The following is a 16,108-nucleotide window of genomic DNA, read 5'->3' as shown; positions in this document are numbered from 1 at the left end:
TGATCCTACCTAAAGGCCCATGTCTCCAGAGCATGCATCTACCCTGCAAAAAGAGAATGGCTAGATTGCAAGAGAGCACCTTGGATTCTGAAAGCTCACAGCAGTGTCTCATGTGGCTTCTTTCTCCATGGCAAGGATTTGCATCAGTGCCTGCAAGGCCCATGCTGTGGCCTACCTGTTATTCATTACAGCACACACCACAGAAGAATTGGCATGGAAAGCCATGAATGCAATTGTAATTCACAGGACAGTTGTGAAGTCATAATCATATGTAATAACACCTTGTAATAATGTCACTCCTGCCCCCTCAGGTGCCTGTGGTGCTTCATGGCCTCTCTGTATTCATTTCAAGCTGTGCTAACCAGCACCCAGTCCTCCTCACCACCCCTCATCAGAGAGAATGAGAGAAATGTCCTTACTATTTCTGAGCTGGCCCTTCAGAGTGGGCCCCTGCATTAATTTTAGTGTGTATGTGTGGTACTAGGAAATCAAACAGGGTGCTCTACCACTGAGTTACATCCCCAGCCCTTCTTATTTTATTTTGAGATCGAGTCTCACTAAGTTGTTCAGGCTGGCCTTGAACTGCAATCCTCCTTGAATAGCTTCCTGAATAACTGGGATGACAGGTATGTGCCACATCTGGCTCCTTAATTTTTTATTGTTAGAAAATAAATTACCATATTGGCTGGGGATGTAGTTCAGTGACGCCATGCCTGCCTGTCAAGTGCAAGGCCCTGAGTTTGATTTGGGGGGAGGGTTACCATAAATGCATAATTTTAAACAAACAGTGATTTTTTAACTCATCATGTCTGTAAATCAGAAGTTGGCCACAGCATGGCTGGTTCTCTGCTCAAGGATCATGTGGTTGGAATTAAGGTGTTGAGCAGGGTGTGTTCTGGTCTGGAGATTCTGGGGAAGCAATTGACTTCCACATTCATTCTACTTACTGGCAGAAGTGAGATCATTGCAGCTCTAGGACTGGGGTCCTCACTTCCTTGCTGACTGTCAATTGGAAACAATGTTCTGACCTTAGAAATATCTACCCTCTTTCTCACACTATCTCCTTCTTCAAGTCAGCTAGAGTGCATTGAATACATTTTATACTTCAAATCTCCAACATCCCTTTCTGTGACCATGTTTTGCTTTTAATAGACCTGCCTAATTACATCAGGCTCATCCAAGATAATCTCCCTTTTGCTATTTAACATAACATCAGCTCAAGAGTACTATCATCTTCACAGATTCCAACCACACACAAAGGGGAAAGGATTTTGCAAGAAGAGGCTCATTGGAAGTCATCTTAAAATTATATCTAGTAGAGGCCAAAGGGTTAAAGGTGATAGAAATAGCAAATATGAACAAGAACAAGCCTTTGAGGTCCTTTCAAAGGCACAAAGCCCTTCAGCCCCTCCTTCTTCCAAGCTTGCTTATCACACTTTTTAGATGGTTATTTTGAACTCAGAGCACAACTGATGTAGCAATACTATCTCCAAAGATGATGCTCCCTATGGGAGATTCTCTAAGCTCCCAAATTTTGGAGGCCTTCCCATGTTTACTTTGCCACACAGTTTATCACAAGGGATTGTGACAGGCCTTTGTGGGTTCACTACAAATCTCATCTTAAGAATAAGACTGTGTCTTCATAGTTGCATATCCCAGTGCCTGTAGACAGTTCTGAATATATGCCTGTTAAATGGATCACATATGCCAGTGATGGAAATGTTTTGTGATTTCTCCATGGCATATTCTGATTTGATCATGTGTAATGGCTTATTAACCATTGTTTTGACCACAATACATGGTATTTATAAAACTCCATTTAGGTCAACCACCATGTATTCAATACTTATTATGTGCAAAAGTTTATTAGAGATGTAAAAAATGATAAAGATGAAATCCCTCTCAAGTATTTTCTACATACACTCTGGTAGAAAAGCCTGGCATTTAAAGTACTAGAACAATACAGAAATATGAAAGCCCCCAGTGGCATTTACCAAAATCCTTACTGTGGTATCCCCTTCAGCCACACATTTACCAGGATCCATCCATCTTTTTGGACTCAAAGCCTCCAACTTAATGGTGTGCTGCTAAATGTTTAGGAAGTGGCTCTTGAAAAGCAAAATAAACAAATGTGATTTGTAGAATTTGCCAACTTCTCTGGTGCAAATGTTCCCTCTATGACCAATTTTAAATTAGCAATATAAAGTCTACCAGAAAACAAAATTGATGAAGTTTTAACAATGGACTTTCCTGGGTTTTGCTTCTTTATTTTGCTTCTTCTAAAACACACAGTGTTTTTTTAAATACAGGATCTCACTATGTTGCTCAGGTGTGTTCTTCAACTTGAACTCCTGGGCTCAAGCAATCTTCCTGCCTCAACCTCTGGAGTGCTGGATCTACAGGTGCAGGCAATCTTGCCTGGCATAATAATTGGTTCCCTTTTTTTGTGCTAAAACAATTGGCTTAAAACAATTGTTTCAAAATAGCAATTTGCTTTTGAGAGCAGGTTCAAATCAGCTCCAGCATACCACTGCTTCAAATACAGTATTTCTCTCCTGTAGTGAATTGAATTGTACCCCTAATTTATGTCTATGCAGAATCTCAGAATATGATCTCTGTTGGAAAGTCTTCCCAGATGTAATTAGTTAAGGATCTCAAGGTGAAATCATCCTAGATTTAGAGTGGTCCCTAAGTATCCAGTCATTGGTCTCCTTATAAGAAGAGGAGAGGATAGGAAAGGAAAGGAAAGGAAAGAAAGAGAAAGGGGAGGGAGCAGAAGGGTAGAGGAGGGGTAGGGAGAGAGAAGTGGAGGGAAGAGGAGGGGAAGAAGGTGGAGAGGAAAAGAAGGAGAGGGAAAGAGGGAGAATGGAGAGGACAAGGAATGGCGGGGGCAGCAGCCATGGGAAGACAGTAGCAGAGACTAGAAGAACACCTGAGGCTACTCAAAGTTGGAGAAGGCAAGAAAGGATTCTTCTCTAGAGCTTTCAGGACAGAATATGATCTTGCCTTGCTATACTTTGATTTCTGACTACTATCTGGAAGAAGTTTTAAAACATAAATTTTTGCTGTTTTAAGTCATCCAGCTGATGGCATTTTATTACAGCAGCTCTAAGAAACTAATACACCTCTCAAATTTGATGCTGGATAATCCTTTTGCATCCTTTAACCTGCAACTTAAATTTCATTTGCTCAGAGAAACCATTCCCAACTAAATCAGATCCCTCATAAATATTTTCATTGTATTCCCATTATGAGCTCCATGAGGGCAGGGAGCTGGTCCATCTTGTTCACTACTGTCTTCCCAATACCTGTCAGAGTTTCTGTGGCTATTCTGTTTTTGTTCTCACTCTGTCCTGAGCCTCCTCCTGCTTCATCATCTGCTCCTTCTCAGTCTCTTTAGCTGTTTCCTCTTCATTTCCTCAACCATTAAATATTAGAAGGTCCCATGGCTTAGTCCTCAGACCACTTCTCTTCATGTCCATTTACTTCTGAGGTTTCTTCTATTTCATAGTTTTTACTACTATCTATGTGCTGCCAAACCTTATGTTTATATCTCCTTATTATGATTGGGACCCAAATATCCCCCAAAGGCTCATTGTGCTGAAGATTTTTAATGCTGATGGACTTTTGGAAAGTGATTGGATTATGAAGGTGCTAACTCATAGATTAATACACTGATGGGATCATAATTTGATGGGATTACTGAGAAGTAATGAACACAAGAGGTGGGCCTAGTTGAAAGGAGTGAGCCATGGAGGTGTGACCTTGGGGACTATGTCTCATCCCTGGACCTTTCCACTTAAGCTCTTTTCCCTCTCTCTCTGCTTCCTGGACACCATGAGGTGGTCAGCTTTTCTCTGCCACATGCTCCTACCACCATGATGTTCTGCTTCACCATAGGGCCAAAGCAATGGGGCCAAGTGACCATGAACTGAAACCTCTGAAATTGTGAGCCCAAATAAATCATTTTTCCTTACATGTTGATTATCCCAGGTATTTGGTCACAGTGATGAAAAGCTGACTAACATACTTCCCTAACTACAAACTTGTCAAAGACCTACTTGAAAGCTCTACCTCTCTGTCTGTTAAAGTGTGTCTTAGTCTATTTTCTGCAATTATACCTGGATATCACAAACTGGATAATTTATAAAGAATAAAGCTTTGTTAAACTCAGGTTCTGTGTGGGTGTTTTTTTTTTTTGTTTTTTTTTTTTTTTGGTATCAGGGATCGAACTCGGGACCTTGCGCTTGTGAGGCAGGTAAACTCGGGTTCTGGAAGCTGGGTGTTCCAGGTCAAAAAGTCACATCTGCTGCTGGGGACTCTCTGCAGAGTCCTGAGGCAGTGAAAGGCATGGTTTGGTAAGAGGGTACACCCAAGAGACATTTATAACAAGTCTACTTTTAAAATAACACATGACTCCTTTAATTCATGAATCTATAAAAAACCTATAGTACTCTACCAAGAAATCTACAGTACTCTTAAAAAGGAGACTGAAGAGGACATCAGAAAATGGATAGATGTGCACTGTTCCTGGATAGGCAGAATCAATATTGTCAAAATGGCCACACTCTCAAAAATGTTATGTAGATTCAATGTGGTCCCAATCAAAATACAAACACCATATTTCACAGACCTAGGGAAAAATAATCCTAAAATTCATATGGACCAGAAGCGACTCAAAATAACAAAGACAATCTTGGGCAATAAGAGCAAAGCAGGATGTATCATATTACCTGATCTCAAGCTATACTACAAAGCAACAGTAATACAAACGGCATGGTACTGGAACAAAAACAGACATGTAGATCAATGGAACAGAATAGAGGTTACAGTAGTAACACTCCAAGACTCATTTAGCATATGATCTTTGACAAAGGGGCCAAAAACCCATGTTGGAGGAAAGGTAGTCAATTCAACAAATGGTGCTGAAAAAACTGGATATCTGTTTGCAGAAGATTGAAATCAGACCCATATCTTTCACCATGTACCAAACTAAAATCAAAATGGATCAAACATTAAGATCTAAACATTAACACAGAAACACTGAACCTACTGGATAACAAAATAAGTAAAACACTTGAACTCATAGGTGTAGGAAAGGATTTCCTAAATAGAGCCACAATTGCACAAGAAATAATATCAAGAATCAACAAATGGGTTTACATCAAATTAAAAAGCTTCTGCACAGCAAAGGTATCAATTAGTAAAGTGAAAAGATAACCTACAGAATGGGAAAAAATTTTGCCAGCTATTCCTCAGACAGAGGCCTAATATCTAAAATATATAAAGAACTCAAAAATATTAGATCACCTAAAACAAAAGACCCAATCAAGAAATGGGCAAGTGAAATGAACAGACACTTCTCTGAAGAAGAAATGCAAATGGCCAACAAATATATAAAAAAAAATGTTCAGCATTCTTGGCCATTAGGGAAATGCAAATTAAAACAATGCTAAGATTTCATCTTCCTCCAGAAAGAAATATAACAAAAAAAATAACAAATGCTGGTGTGGCTGTGGTGAAAAAGAAACCCTCCTACACTGTTGGTGGTAATGTAAACTAATACAACTGTTATACAAATTCTTCAAAGAACTAAACTTAGAAATTCTGTGTGACATAGCCATCTCCTTGCCAGGTATCTTCCTCAAAGAGTGAAAGACATCATACTATAGTGCATACCAGTGTTTATAGAAGCACAATTCATAGTAAATAAATTCTGGAAGCAACCTGTATACCCATTAACAGATGATTGGATAAAGAAAATGTGATATCTATACATAATGGAATACTATTTGGAAATAAAGGACAAATTTGAGACATTTCCAGGAAATAGATGCACCTGGAAAATAAAATGTTGAGTGAATTAAATCAGACACACAAGCTCAAATACCATATAGTATTTTTTTACTTCTTTTACTTCCTTTGTTAAGTTAATACCTTGGTATTTTACTTTTCTTTTTTATTAATTTTATTGGTATAATTCAGATATATATAATGATCACATTCATCATAGGAAATTTGTACCTGTACATACTATATCCCCTCCCCCCCATACCGGGGATTGAACTCAGGACCTTGTGCTTTCAAGGCAGGCATGGCACCACTGAGCTAAATCCCTGGCCCTGTACATGGTATATCTGGATTCCTCTTTTATCCCACTCCTCTCCTCTACCTTCAACTCCCTTTCCCCTTCTTATTTACAAAAGTTTTATTTCCATTTTTTCCTTCTTTATTGTTTTTTCTTTTCCCTTCCTTCTTTTCTCTCTCCCCCATTCCTAGTTCCCTTTAGTCAATGAAATTGCAAATGTAATTAAAAACTTACCAACAAAGAAAAGCCCAGGTCTGGATGGCTTCACTGCTGAATTCTACAAGAAATTTAGAGAAGATTTAGTCTCAGTTCTCTTCAAACTCTTTAATGAAATAGAAAGGGAAACAATACTCCAAAAATCATTTCTGGAAGCAAGTATTACCCTGATACCAAAACCAGAGAGGGACCTAACTAAAAAAGAAAACTACAGGCCAAGCTCCCTAATGAACATAGATGCAAAAATCCTCAATAAGATACTGGCAAGCAGAATGCAGCAAATAAGCAAGGAGATTAGACACCCTGACCAAGTAGGATTCATTGCAGGGATGCAGGGATGGTTCAACATACACAAAACAATAAAATATAATACACCGTATCAACAGAACCAAAGACAAAAATCATGAGATCATCTCAGTAGACATAGAAAAAGCTCTTGACAAAGTCCGAAACCCATTCATGATAAAATCCCTATAGAAAATCAGAATAGATGGTCTTTATCTCAATCTGATAAAAGCCAACTATGACAAACCAACAGACAACATACTACTAAATGGACAAAAACTGAAAGTTTTCACTCTAAAATTATTTTTCTTGGTGCTACCATGAATGGTATTGTTTCCATAATTTCCTTCTCATTGAGTTCATTATTACTTTACACAAATGATATTGGCTTTTGTGTTTGGTTTTGTATCCTACTACATTGCTGAAGTTGGTTATTAATTCTGTTTTTGGGGTGAAATTCTTTGGGTCTTCTATGTAGAGTATAATGTCATCTGCAAATAATAATAATTTGAGTTCTTTCCTATATGTATTCTCTGTATTTCCTTCTCTGCCTGATTGCTCTGGCTAATGTTTCAAGTACTATGTTGAAGAGAAGTGGTGATAGTGGGCATCCTTGTATTGCTCCTGATTTTAGAGGAAATGCTTTTAGTTCTTCCCATTGTTTTTTTTTCCAATTTGGTTGGAGTTTTATTAATTTAACTTTCTTTTTTGGTGACATGTAGAAACAGCCTTTAGTTTTTCCTTATTTAAGATGATGTTGACCCTATTTAAGATGATGCTGACCCTTTAAGATGATGATGTTAAGATGATGAAATAACTTTCATCAAATTCATGTATGATCCTTCTATACCTATTTTTTCAGAGTTCTTATAATGAAGGGGTGTTGGATTTTGTTGAAATTCTTTTCACATCTATTGATATGATCATGTGGTTTTTGCCCTTGCCTCTCTTTATGTGATATATTACATTTAATGATTCGCATATATCGAACTACTTTTGCATCTCTGGGATGAAACCTACTTGGTCATGATGTATGATCTTTTTGATGATGAGGTGCTTTCTATTTGCTAATGTCTTTTTGAGGACTTCTGCATCTATGTTCATTAAGGTGATTGGCCTGTAGTTTTTGTTTCATTTTGTTCTGTTTTGTTTTGTTTTTTAATTGGATCTTTATCTGGTTTTGGAATCAGAGTGATACTGGCTTCCATAAATGAATTTGGAAGCACTCTGTTCCTTTCAATTTCTTTGAAAAGTTTGAGGAGTATTGGTGACATAACATCTGTAAAGGTTTTGTAGAATTCAGCAGAGAATGCATCAGGTTCTGGGCTTTTTTTAGTGGGTAGATTCTTTATTATTGTGTCAATTTCATTCCTTGTTATTAGGTTGTTATTAGATTTTTCTTATTTTTGTGTCTTCTTGAGTTAGCTTTGATAATTTGTGTGAGTCTAGGAATTTGTCCATTTCTTCAAAATTTTTCAATTTATTGGAATACAATTTTCCTAATAGTTACTGTCTTCTGGATTTGATAGTGTCTGTTGTGATTTCACCTTTTTCATTTCTAACTGCATTGTTGTGAATCTTTTCTTTCTCTTGGTAAATTTGGCTAAGAGTTTATTTTGCTTATCCTTTTGAACAACCAGCTCTTGGATTGGTTGATACTTTGTAATTTTTGTTTAGTCTCAAATTCACTGATTTCCACTCTAATCTTTATGATCTCTCTTCTTAATTTTGGTTTTGGCCTGGATTGTTGGTGTTTCTCAAGCATCTTAAGGTTCCTCATGAGGATATTTATTTGAGCTCACTGTTTTTTTTAATGTAAGCATTGAGTGCAATAAACTTCTTAAGACTGCTTTTACGGTGTCCCAGAGGTTCTGGTGAGTTGTGCAGGTCTTGTCATTAACGTCCATAAATTTTTTAATTTCTTCTGTGATCCATTGCTTTTTCAGGAGTGAGTTATTAATTTTCCAGGTGCTTCTACTTTTTCCTTAGTTTCTTTTGTCACTGATTTCTAGTTTCATGGAACAGTGGTCTGATAGTACACATCTAGTGATTTTGATTCTTTTGTACTTACTTAAGCAGGCCTTGTGGACTAATATGTGATCTATTTTGGAGAAAGTACCACGTGTTGAAGAAAAGAATGTATATTCTGCTGTAGTGGGGTGGAATACTCTGTAGATATCTATTAAGTCCATGTGTTCAAGGATATGGTTCAGCTCTGATATTTCTTCATTGATTTTTGTTTAGTTGATCTATCTCTTTGCAAAAGTGGGGTGTTAAGATCCCCAACTATGATTTTTTAGTATTTATTAATCTTTTATATTCAACACTATTTATTTTATGAAGGTAGTTGCTCCAATTTTCAGTACATAAATATAAGTGTTATCTCTTCTTGTTGGATTTTCACTAGAATGTATTGACCTTCTTTGTCTTTTATAATCAGTTTTAATCTACTCCTGCTTGATTTGAGGTCCTGGTGCATGAAATATTGTTTTCTACCCTGCTATTTCTAGTCTATGAATATCTTTTTGGATGAGATGAGTGTCTTGAATGCAATGGACCACTGGATTCTGGTTTTTGATGCAGTCTGCCAATCTGTGTCTTTTAATTAGAGAGTTGAGACCATTAACATTGAGAGATATTATCAGTAATAATCTCAGCAATTATCTCAGGATAGGTTGATTATTTACTATCATTGCACTTTCTCTGTTGGTGACTCCTTCATTTTTCTTTTCCTGTCATTTGATTGTTGTTGTTTATCCATTGACCTTGCTTGGTGTTTTCATTTCATCTGGGTTTTCAGTTTTACTGGTTTCATCACTTTTGTCTGGGATATTCTTAAAGTATTGGTTTCATAGTTATATATCTCTTTAGATGGTCTTTTTCATGAAATGTCTTTATTTTCCCATCCATTTTGAAGGAAAGCTTTGTTGAGTATGTTATTCTGGGCTGGAAGTTACTTGCTCTTAGGGCTTGAAATACTTCACTCCAAGCTCTTTGGCCTTTAAGGTTTGTGTAAAAAGTCTGCTGTAATTCTAATGGGTTTGCCTTTGTATGTGATATTTTATTTTTCTCTGACTGGTTTAAAAATTCTGGGTTTTTTTGTTGGATATCTGGCAAATAATAAGGATATGTCTTGATGAGCTTCTTTTTTTAGCATAGTTGTTTGGTCTTCTGGAAGCCTCATTTACTTGTATGTTGAACTCTTTTCACATATTTGGAAAGTTTTCTGCTATGATTTCTGTAAACATATTAATAATTCCATCTGTGCTATCTTCTAACTTTTTTCCAACTCCAATTAGGCTTATGTCAGTCTTTTTAATGTCATCTAGTAGTTGCTGGATGGTATTTTCTTCTTCTTTCATTTTTTGTGTGGCTTCTTTGAGTACTTCATAATTTACCATTTTTCCTCAATTTCAGGCACTCTGTCTTCACACTGATCATTTCAGCAATTTATGAATTCTATATAGTTTTTATTTCAGGGTTTTATGTCTGATATCTTTTTGAGGGCTCTAAATCTTTGGTGAATTTGTCATTCATATTTTGAACCAATTTAGTTAACTCTTCCAATTTTTTACTTATTTCTCCAGTATCCACTTTGGGTAGTTTGAGTGATTTCCAAGAACTTTTGGTTCATTTCCTCTTGGAACTCATCTACTTTCTTCATCTTTTCTATAACCTTTTTGTAGAGTTCTGCTATCTAGTATTTGCTTTTCTCTTCATTTGTGCCCCCTTGAGCTTACGAGAGTTGGGAGACTTTGGGGGTTGTTTTGTTGCCTTGCTTTCCCATGTTCCCGTGTATACGTATATCAATTTTTATTGTTTATAATCCACAGGAAATCCAGATATTGGCATAGAGAGAAAGCCAGTTGTCATCCACTATTATGTTACCTTGGCTATAGTAGTGAACTCAATGGTACCAATGGCATCAACATCAACTGGATATTGACAAACTCTAGGAACCGCTCATAAACATCCCTTAATCAGAACAAAGAGGACTATGGTTCTAGTGAAGACCACCCACATACTGACCTGTAGTACTTATGGACTATTGATTTCAGCATGTAGGCACCAATGCCAGAGCTCAAAGATACCACTATGCCAGTGATAGCGAACTTTTTAGAGCTTTCGGTGATACAAACAGCCCTCTGCGGCACACATACAGTAAGTTTACCACCACTGCACTAGCCTGTCTTCTACAGGACTACCCCTTCTAACAATTTCATCCTCCAAACCTGGCCTCCCACAATACAGAATCAGGCATTGTGAATTTCCTGGTCTGATTCCAGGCCTCCTAGGAGATCCTCATTTAGCTCTTCCCCTCTAAGCCTGTCTCTCAAGGCTGTCTCTCACTCGGTCTTTGTGGTAGAGTAACACTCCAGTTCTGAAGCGAAGCTCTCCTCCTGGGTGTTGTTCTCTTCTTCAGTCAGGTCAGTCTGTTGGTTGTCACCTCTGTTGCCCAGTGCTGAGGAGACCTCAGGAACAAGGGCAGCAGTGGCTGGAGGTGGGGTGCATGGTCGTTCCCAGAGTGGGTCTTCTCTGGCTTGGTGCAAAGGCCCCAGGGTCAGCTGGGGACAGTGTGTTTTATTTCTTGATCTAGGTATAGGTTATAGATCCAGTCACTTTGTGAGCATTTGATAAATACTTTTTCATTAGAATGCTATAGTTCAATTAATTTTTGTGTGGGTGGATGGGAATTTAACTCAGGGTCTCACAAGTGCTAGGCAAGCACTGTACCACTAATCTATACCCCTAGCGCAATGATTATTTTCAAGGTACAAAATAATTAAGTTCAAAAAGTAAAGCCCTGACCTTTTCCTCTCACCTGTTCCTTGTACCTTCTTCCATATCTTGGTATCTGGCAACTCCATTCTTCTAGCTGATCAGGGCAGAAATACTACAGTCATCTTTGGCTTCTGACAGCCCATGTCCAATCCAGCAATTCTGCAGTTCTGCTTTTCCTTCAAAACATATCCGGAATATGACCACTTCTTACAATTTTCCAGTGCAAGCCAGCAAGCCTCCTCTCCTCCCTTCACCCACCCGCAATCTATTCTCAACATGCAGCTCTGTCACACCTCCTCTGTTCAAAACCTTCCAGTGACTTTACTTCCCACTCAGAGGAAAATTCCGAGTCCTTTCGTGGCTCCACCTTATCTCTTCTGTTTCCCCCCTCACTTACTCTGCATTGCTATCCTTGCTATTTCTCAAAAGGACCAAGCACAATCCTGCCTCAGGGCCTTTGTGCTTGTTCCCTCTGCTTGGAATGCTCTTCCTTCAAATACCTGGCTAGCTCATTCCCCCCCTTCTTTAAGAATATCACTTTTGCAGTGAGACTTTCTCCAACCACACAATGGAAATATTATCTCCCCTTTCCTTGGCACTCCTTAACTCCCTTATTTTGCTTCATCTTCCTCCCAATATCTACTCAGTTGTTATCTATTGTACATCTAGGAGACTATAATCTCTAGGAGACAGAGACTTTTTCCATTTTGTTCACTGTTCTATTTTGAGGCCTAGATCAGTGCCAGGCACATAGTAGGTGCTCAATAAATAAATGAACTCAGATGGCAGATTAAACCTAGTGCCAAAACACATGTATAATGAAACAGCCTTGAGAACATTGAAAAGGAATTTATTGTGATATCTATGAAGAGATAGAAACAATGCCTCACAAAAGAACTAATATTTGTAAACAGTCATGTAGCTGGGCATGATGGCATATACCTATAATCCTTGTACTTGGAAGGCTGAAGCAGGAGGATCATGAGTTCAAGACCAGCCTTGGTTACATAGCAAGTTTGAGGCCAGCCCGCACTAAATAGTGAGACCCTGGATCCAGAAAGAAAGGAAGAGGAAGAGATAGAGGTAGAGGGAAGAGGAGGGAGGGGGGTCATGTGAAATGAATAGGATGTCCATTCTCTGAAAAAGAATAACGGGCATTCTTCAATTCCTATATAACCAAAAATAATCTATTATTACCTGAAAATAAAATCTCAAAATAAATAAAAATAATGAAACCAATTGTAAATCAGATTGTGGGACTAGTTGAGAATACAGGACAAAATTTATGATGGATTAAATCATCTCAAGAAATCTCTCTCTCTCTCTCTCTGGCACTGAGGAATTCAGAGATTGCTGAACTACATGCCTAGCCCCTTTTTTAAAATTTTATTTTTTGAGACATTCTTGCTAAATTGCCTAGGCCAGTCTTGAACTCATGACCTCCCTGCCTCAGCCTCCCAAGTGCAACAATTATAGGCATGTGCCACCACACTCAACTACATGACTGTTTAGAAATGCTATTTCTTTTGCAAATCATTATTGGTTTCTACCTCTCCACAGATATCAGAATAAATTTCTTCCTTTCCAGTATTCTCAAAGTTGTTACAAGTGTGGGCTACCATGTCTAGCTTCAAGAAATATATCATTCTTAATGGAATGTTTTTTTAAATATTTCTTTTTTGGGGGGGAGTACCAGGAATTGAACTCAGGGCCTCGAGCTTGCCAGGCAACTACTGTGTTTTTTGTTTTTTTGAGACAGGGTCTCACTACATAGTTCAGACTGGCCTTGAACTCACTATGTAGCCCCAGCCTCCGGAGTGCTGGGATTATAGGTGTGTGCCATCACACCCATCCTGGAATCTGTTTAAGGGTAAAGAATTAACAATCATCCCTTCAAATAGATGTGTTAAAATTAGATCACCAATGCCTCTTAAACCTTAGTTCATAAACCTGCCTCAATCTGGTTTCAGTTGAGTCTATATTCATGGTTACAGGAAAGCAAGTTTTTTGACTACTGGCTTGAATAGTAGGTTCTTATAATAAAATGAGATTAACTTTAAAATATCAAGAACATTTTTAAATATGTCTGCTCTACTAAGATAAGATTTCTAAACCTAACACTATAAAAGCCTCAAAACTGATTTCTTTCATTGTATGTGTTTTATGCTATACAACATATAAATAACAGAGAAGAAAATGAAATTTCAACATTTCTTTATTAAACTACTAGGAAAAAGGGAAAAATACAATATTAAATAGCTCTAAAGTAAACCACATTTGATAAATGTGTCACCTCAAAATTTAACACTACTGGGGGTCAAAGGTGTGAAAGTATAGCAAACTCACTTGGAAGACAAAGTCCTACATTCCAATGCTCTTTTGCCACCTATTACTTTGGGCAAGTCACTGAGCCTCATTTGATCTATGCTATTTACAAAGTCAATTCCTGCAGTCATGTTCTATCTGTAGGAGGTAATGCATTTGGAATTAAATCAAGCAGTTATTACGGAAGCTTAAATGTTTTGAAATGCTGGTGCAGAAAATCACCGCAGAAAATCACACACTTTCCCAAGGTAATTTGAGATTCAAGAGGAAGTTATTTTAATTGGTACAGATTCTGATGTTGGCGTGCCTATGACCTTACACCGTGGGCCATTGTTTTCCCTTCTATATTCTTCCCACAAGGAACCATGGAATGTTCCCATCTCTCGTTCAAGCTTTTAAATAATCTATTTATAAACCAGGTAAATAGGTTGTGAATCCAAGAACCACTATAAGATCCAAATAAATGATATAAGCCTACACTCAGTGAAGTCAAAGCAAAAACATGAGCTATTTTTCTCTTAATTCACTTTCATATGACAACAGAAGGAGACAAAAGTACTTCTTCATGTTAAGTCCCTACAGAGTTCCTTCCACAAAACTGTGCTTCCTGTAAATTAAACAGGTCTGTGTTTTAATGAATTCGTGGCATATGGGCCATAATAATCAAAGTATGGAATCAAGCATAGAGTTATTATTTCAAGTTGACACTTACTGTTCCTCTTTCCTTCGGCTTACAGGACAGCACATGCAGTGGCCTGAAACCTGACCTCAGACACTGGTCTTTGTGTGACCCAGGAGCCTAGCCTAGGACAGTTTGCTTACATACATTTATGAATCATGCAGCTATCACTTTCCCCTGTCACAGCTGGTTAACCTTGGGGAATTACCATGGGAATGCTCTTGCCCCATCAAGCATTCTCGAGATCCAGCACAGATACCATGTACCTGCCCAAGTGGAGCTTCTAAGAAACTGCTGCTCTTTTCTCCTCAAGCCTCTGTCGAGAGGCAGCTTTGTGAATCTCCCAAGCATTCCAAGACTTGCACATCTGCAATGAATTTCAAACCCAGGAGACCTACTTGCTAGCTTTCCCAATGTTTAGATTTGAACTGGGATCTTTGAAACCTAGAGGTTTCCTCTTTGTTATATTACTTTGGGAATTTCAAGTATTTTAACCCAGGTGTATTGTGGAGTTAGGTCTAACACAGAGTGAAAGAGCTTCCTGAATGCCAGGGAACCCAGGGCCTTGCTGGTGGCTTCAACATGCTGATGCCTCATGCCAGTCATGCTTCTGGAGAGCTGTCGTGCAAAAGAAAACCCTGAAGATCTACACTCTCTTGCCATTGCCTGGGTCTGGAAATACCCGACAAACTTGAAGTTTTTTGTTGTTTGAGTTAAGAATGTGCTTGGAAAAGTACATCCTTCAGCTCTCAGGCAGACTGATGTAGGCTCTAAATAGCTCTCATGACAATCTGTCTCAGAAAAGAATACATTTCAAAGAAAGATTCAAGGATTCCATTTTAAAGAGTTCTTCTTAGCCAGCAAGAATTGCACACATAAGATATTAAGGAGGAAGAGCGTGGGGGAAAACTTCCTTTAAAGGCACTTCTGAGAAACTCAATTTAAGGACCTTAAAAATCACCACTATCCATTGCAAACAGAGTTTTTCCTAGAGAAGAGAAAGTCTGGCTTTGGAGGAACTTCAATTCACTTTAGGAACAAGCCACAAATATTAATATCAGTGGCATAGGTTTTACTTCACCTCACTGGCATCAGTTGGCGTAACTTTCACTGCGAATTGAATGCCCATAACAAATCCTCAGTGGCAACTTTCTCAGCAAGTTGGATCAAGTAGATCCTCAGGATACCAGGTACCACTTCCACATACTCAAGACAACTCTGGAAGGCCCTGTTAAAGACAGAACATGTTGATCAGGCCATTTTTACAACCACAGACTTTCATTGCTACCTGAATCAACAAGGCTTTTTGGAAATCAGAGGTAAAAATTCAGGTCAGAAGGAGAGCTCTTTGTCCACAGATAAGTATCCAACAACTGTGGGCCACCAGGACTGAGGGATAATGGACTATGAGCTTCTCTCCTCACAGAGAAGACAACAAACCAAATAATTTTCTTCCCTTGTGATAGAGACTTTAAGAACACTATCTTGCCACTCAAGTTTGTCAGCGAAAAGAAATTGAAGATAGTTCATGGATAAAGATGGGCTTGCGGGGAGAAAGAGAAGATATGAGTAGACATAGCAGGATGAACACATGAAAAAACATTAAAGTACTTATTCCAGAACTATTTCTACTTATGTCAAGTTTCTCTACTCTAAAGTTGGGCAGTGAGAAATCATTCAAAAGTAAAAAAATGACCTACTCCCCACCAGATCATAAATTCCAGGAAATGCCA

At 38.2% G+C, this 16,108-nt stretch overlaps 1 long non-coding RNA gene across 1 annotated transcript in view; it reads right to left on the bottom strand.

The window, feature by feature from the left end:
- The window catches only part of LOC110347054 (uncharacterized), a 116,719-nt gene that overhangs the window by 18,191 nt on the left and 82,420 nt on the right, over nucleotides 1-16,108 (bottom strand). Inside the window, exons 2-4 of the long non-coding RNA XR_015442417.1 lie at nucleotides 15,457-15,603; nucleotides 11,412-11,547; nucleotides 6,323-6,365 (exon numbers count right to left, since the gene is read on the bottom strand). This is a non-coding gene — a long non-coding RNA (uncharacterized LOC110347054). The remainder of the gene's footprint in view (nucleotides 1-6,322; nucleotides 6,366-11,411; nucleotides 11,548-15,456; nucleotides 15,604-16,108) is intronic.

Source organism: Heterocephalus glaber, unplaced genomic scaffold, assembly GCF_053883595.1.
Source record: "Heterocephalus glaber isolate CG9 unplaced genomic scaffold, H.glaber_assembly_v1.0 deba00001547, whole genome shotgun sequence".
Lineage (NCBI taxonomy): Eukaryota > Metazoa > Chordata > Mammalia > Rodentia > Bathyergidae > Heterocephalus > Heterocephalus glaber.
This window is presented reverse-complemented; position numbering and strand designations above follow the sequence as displayed.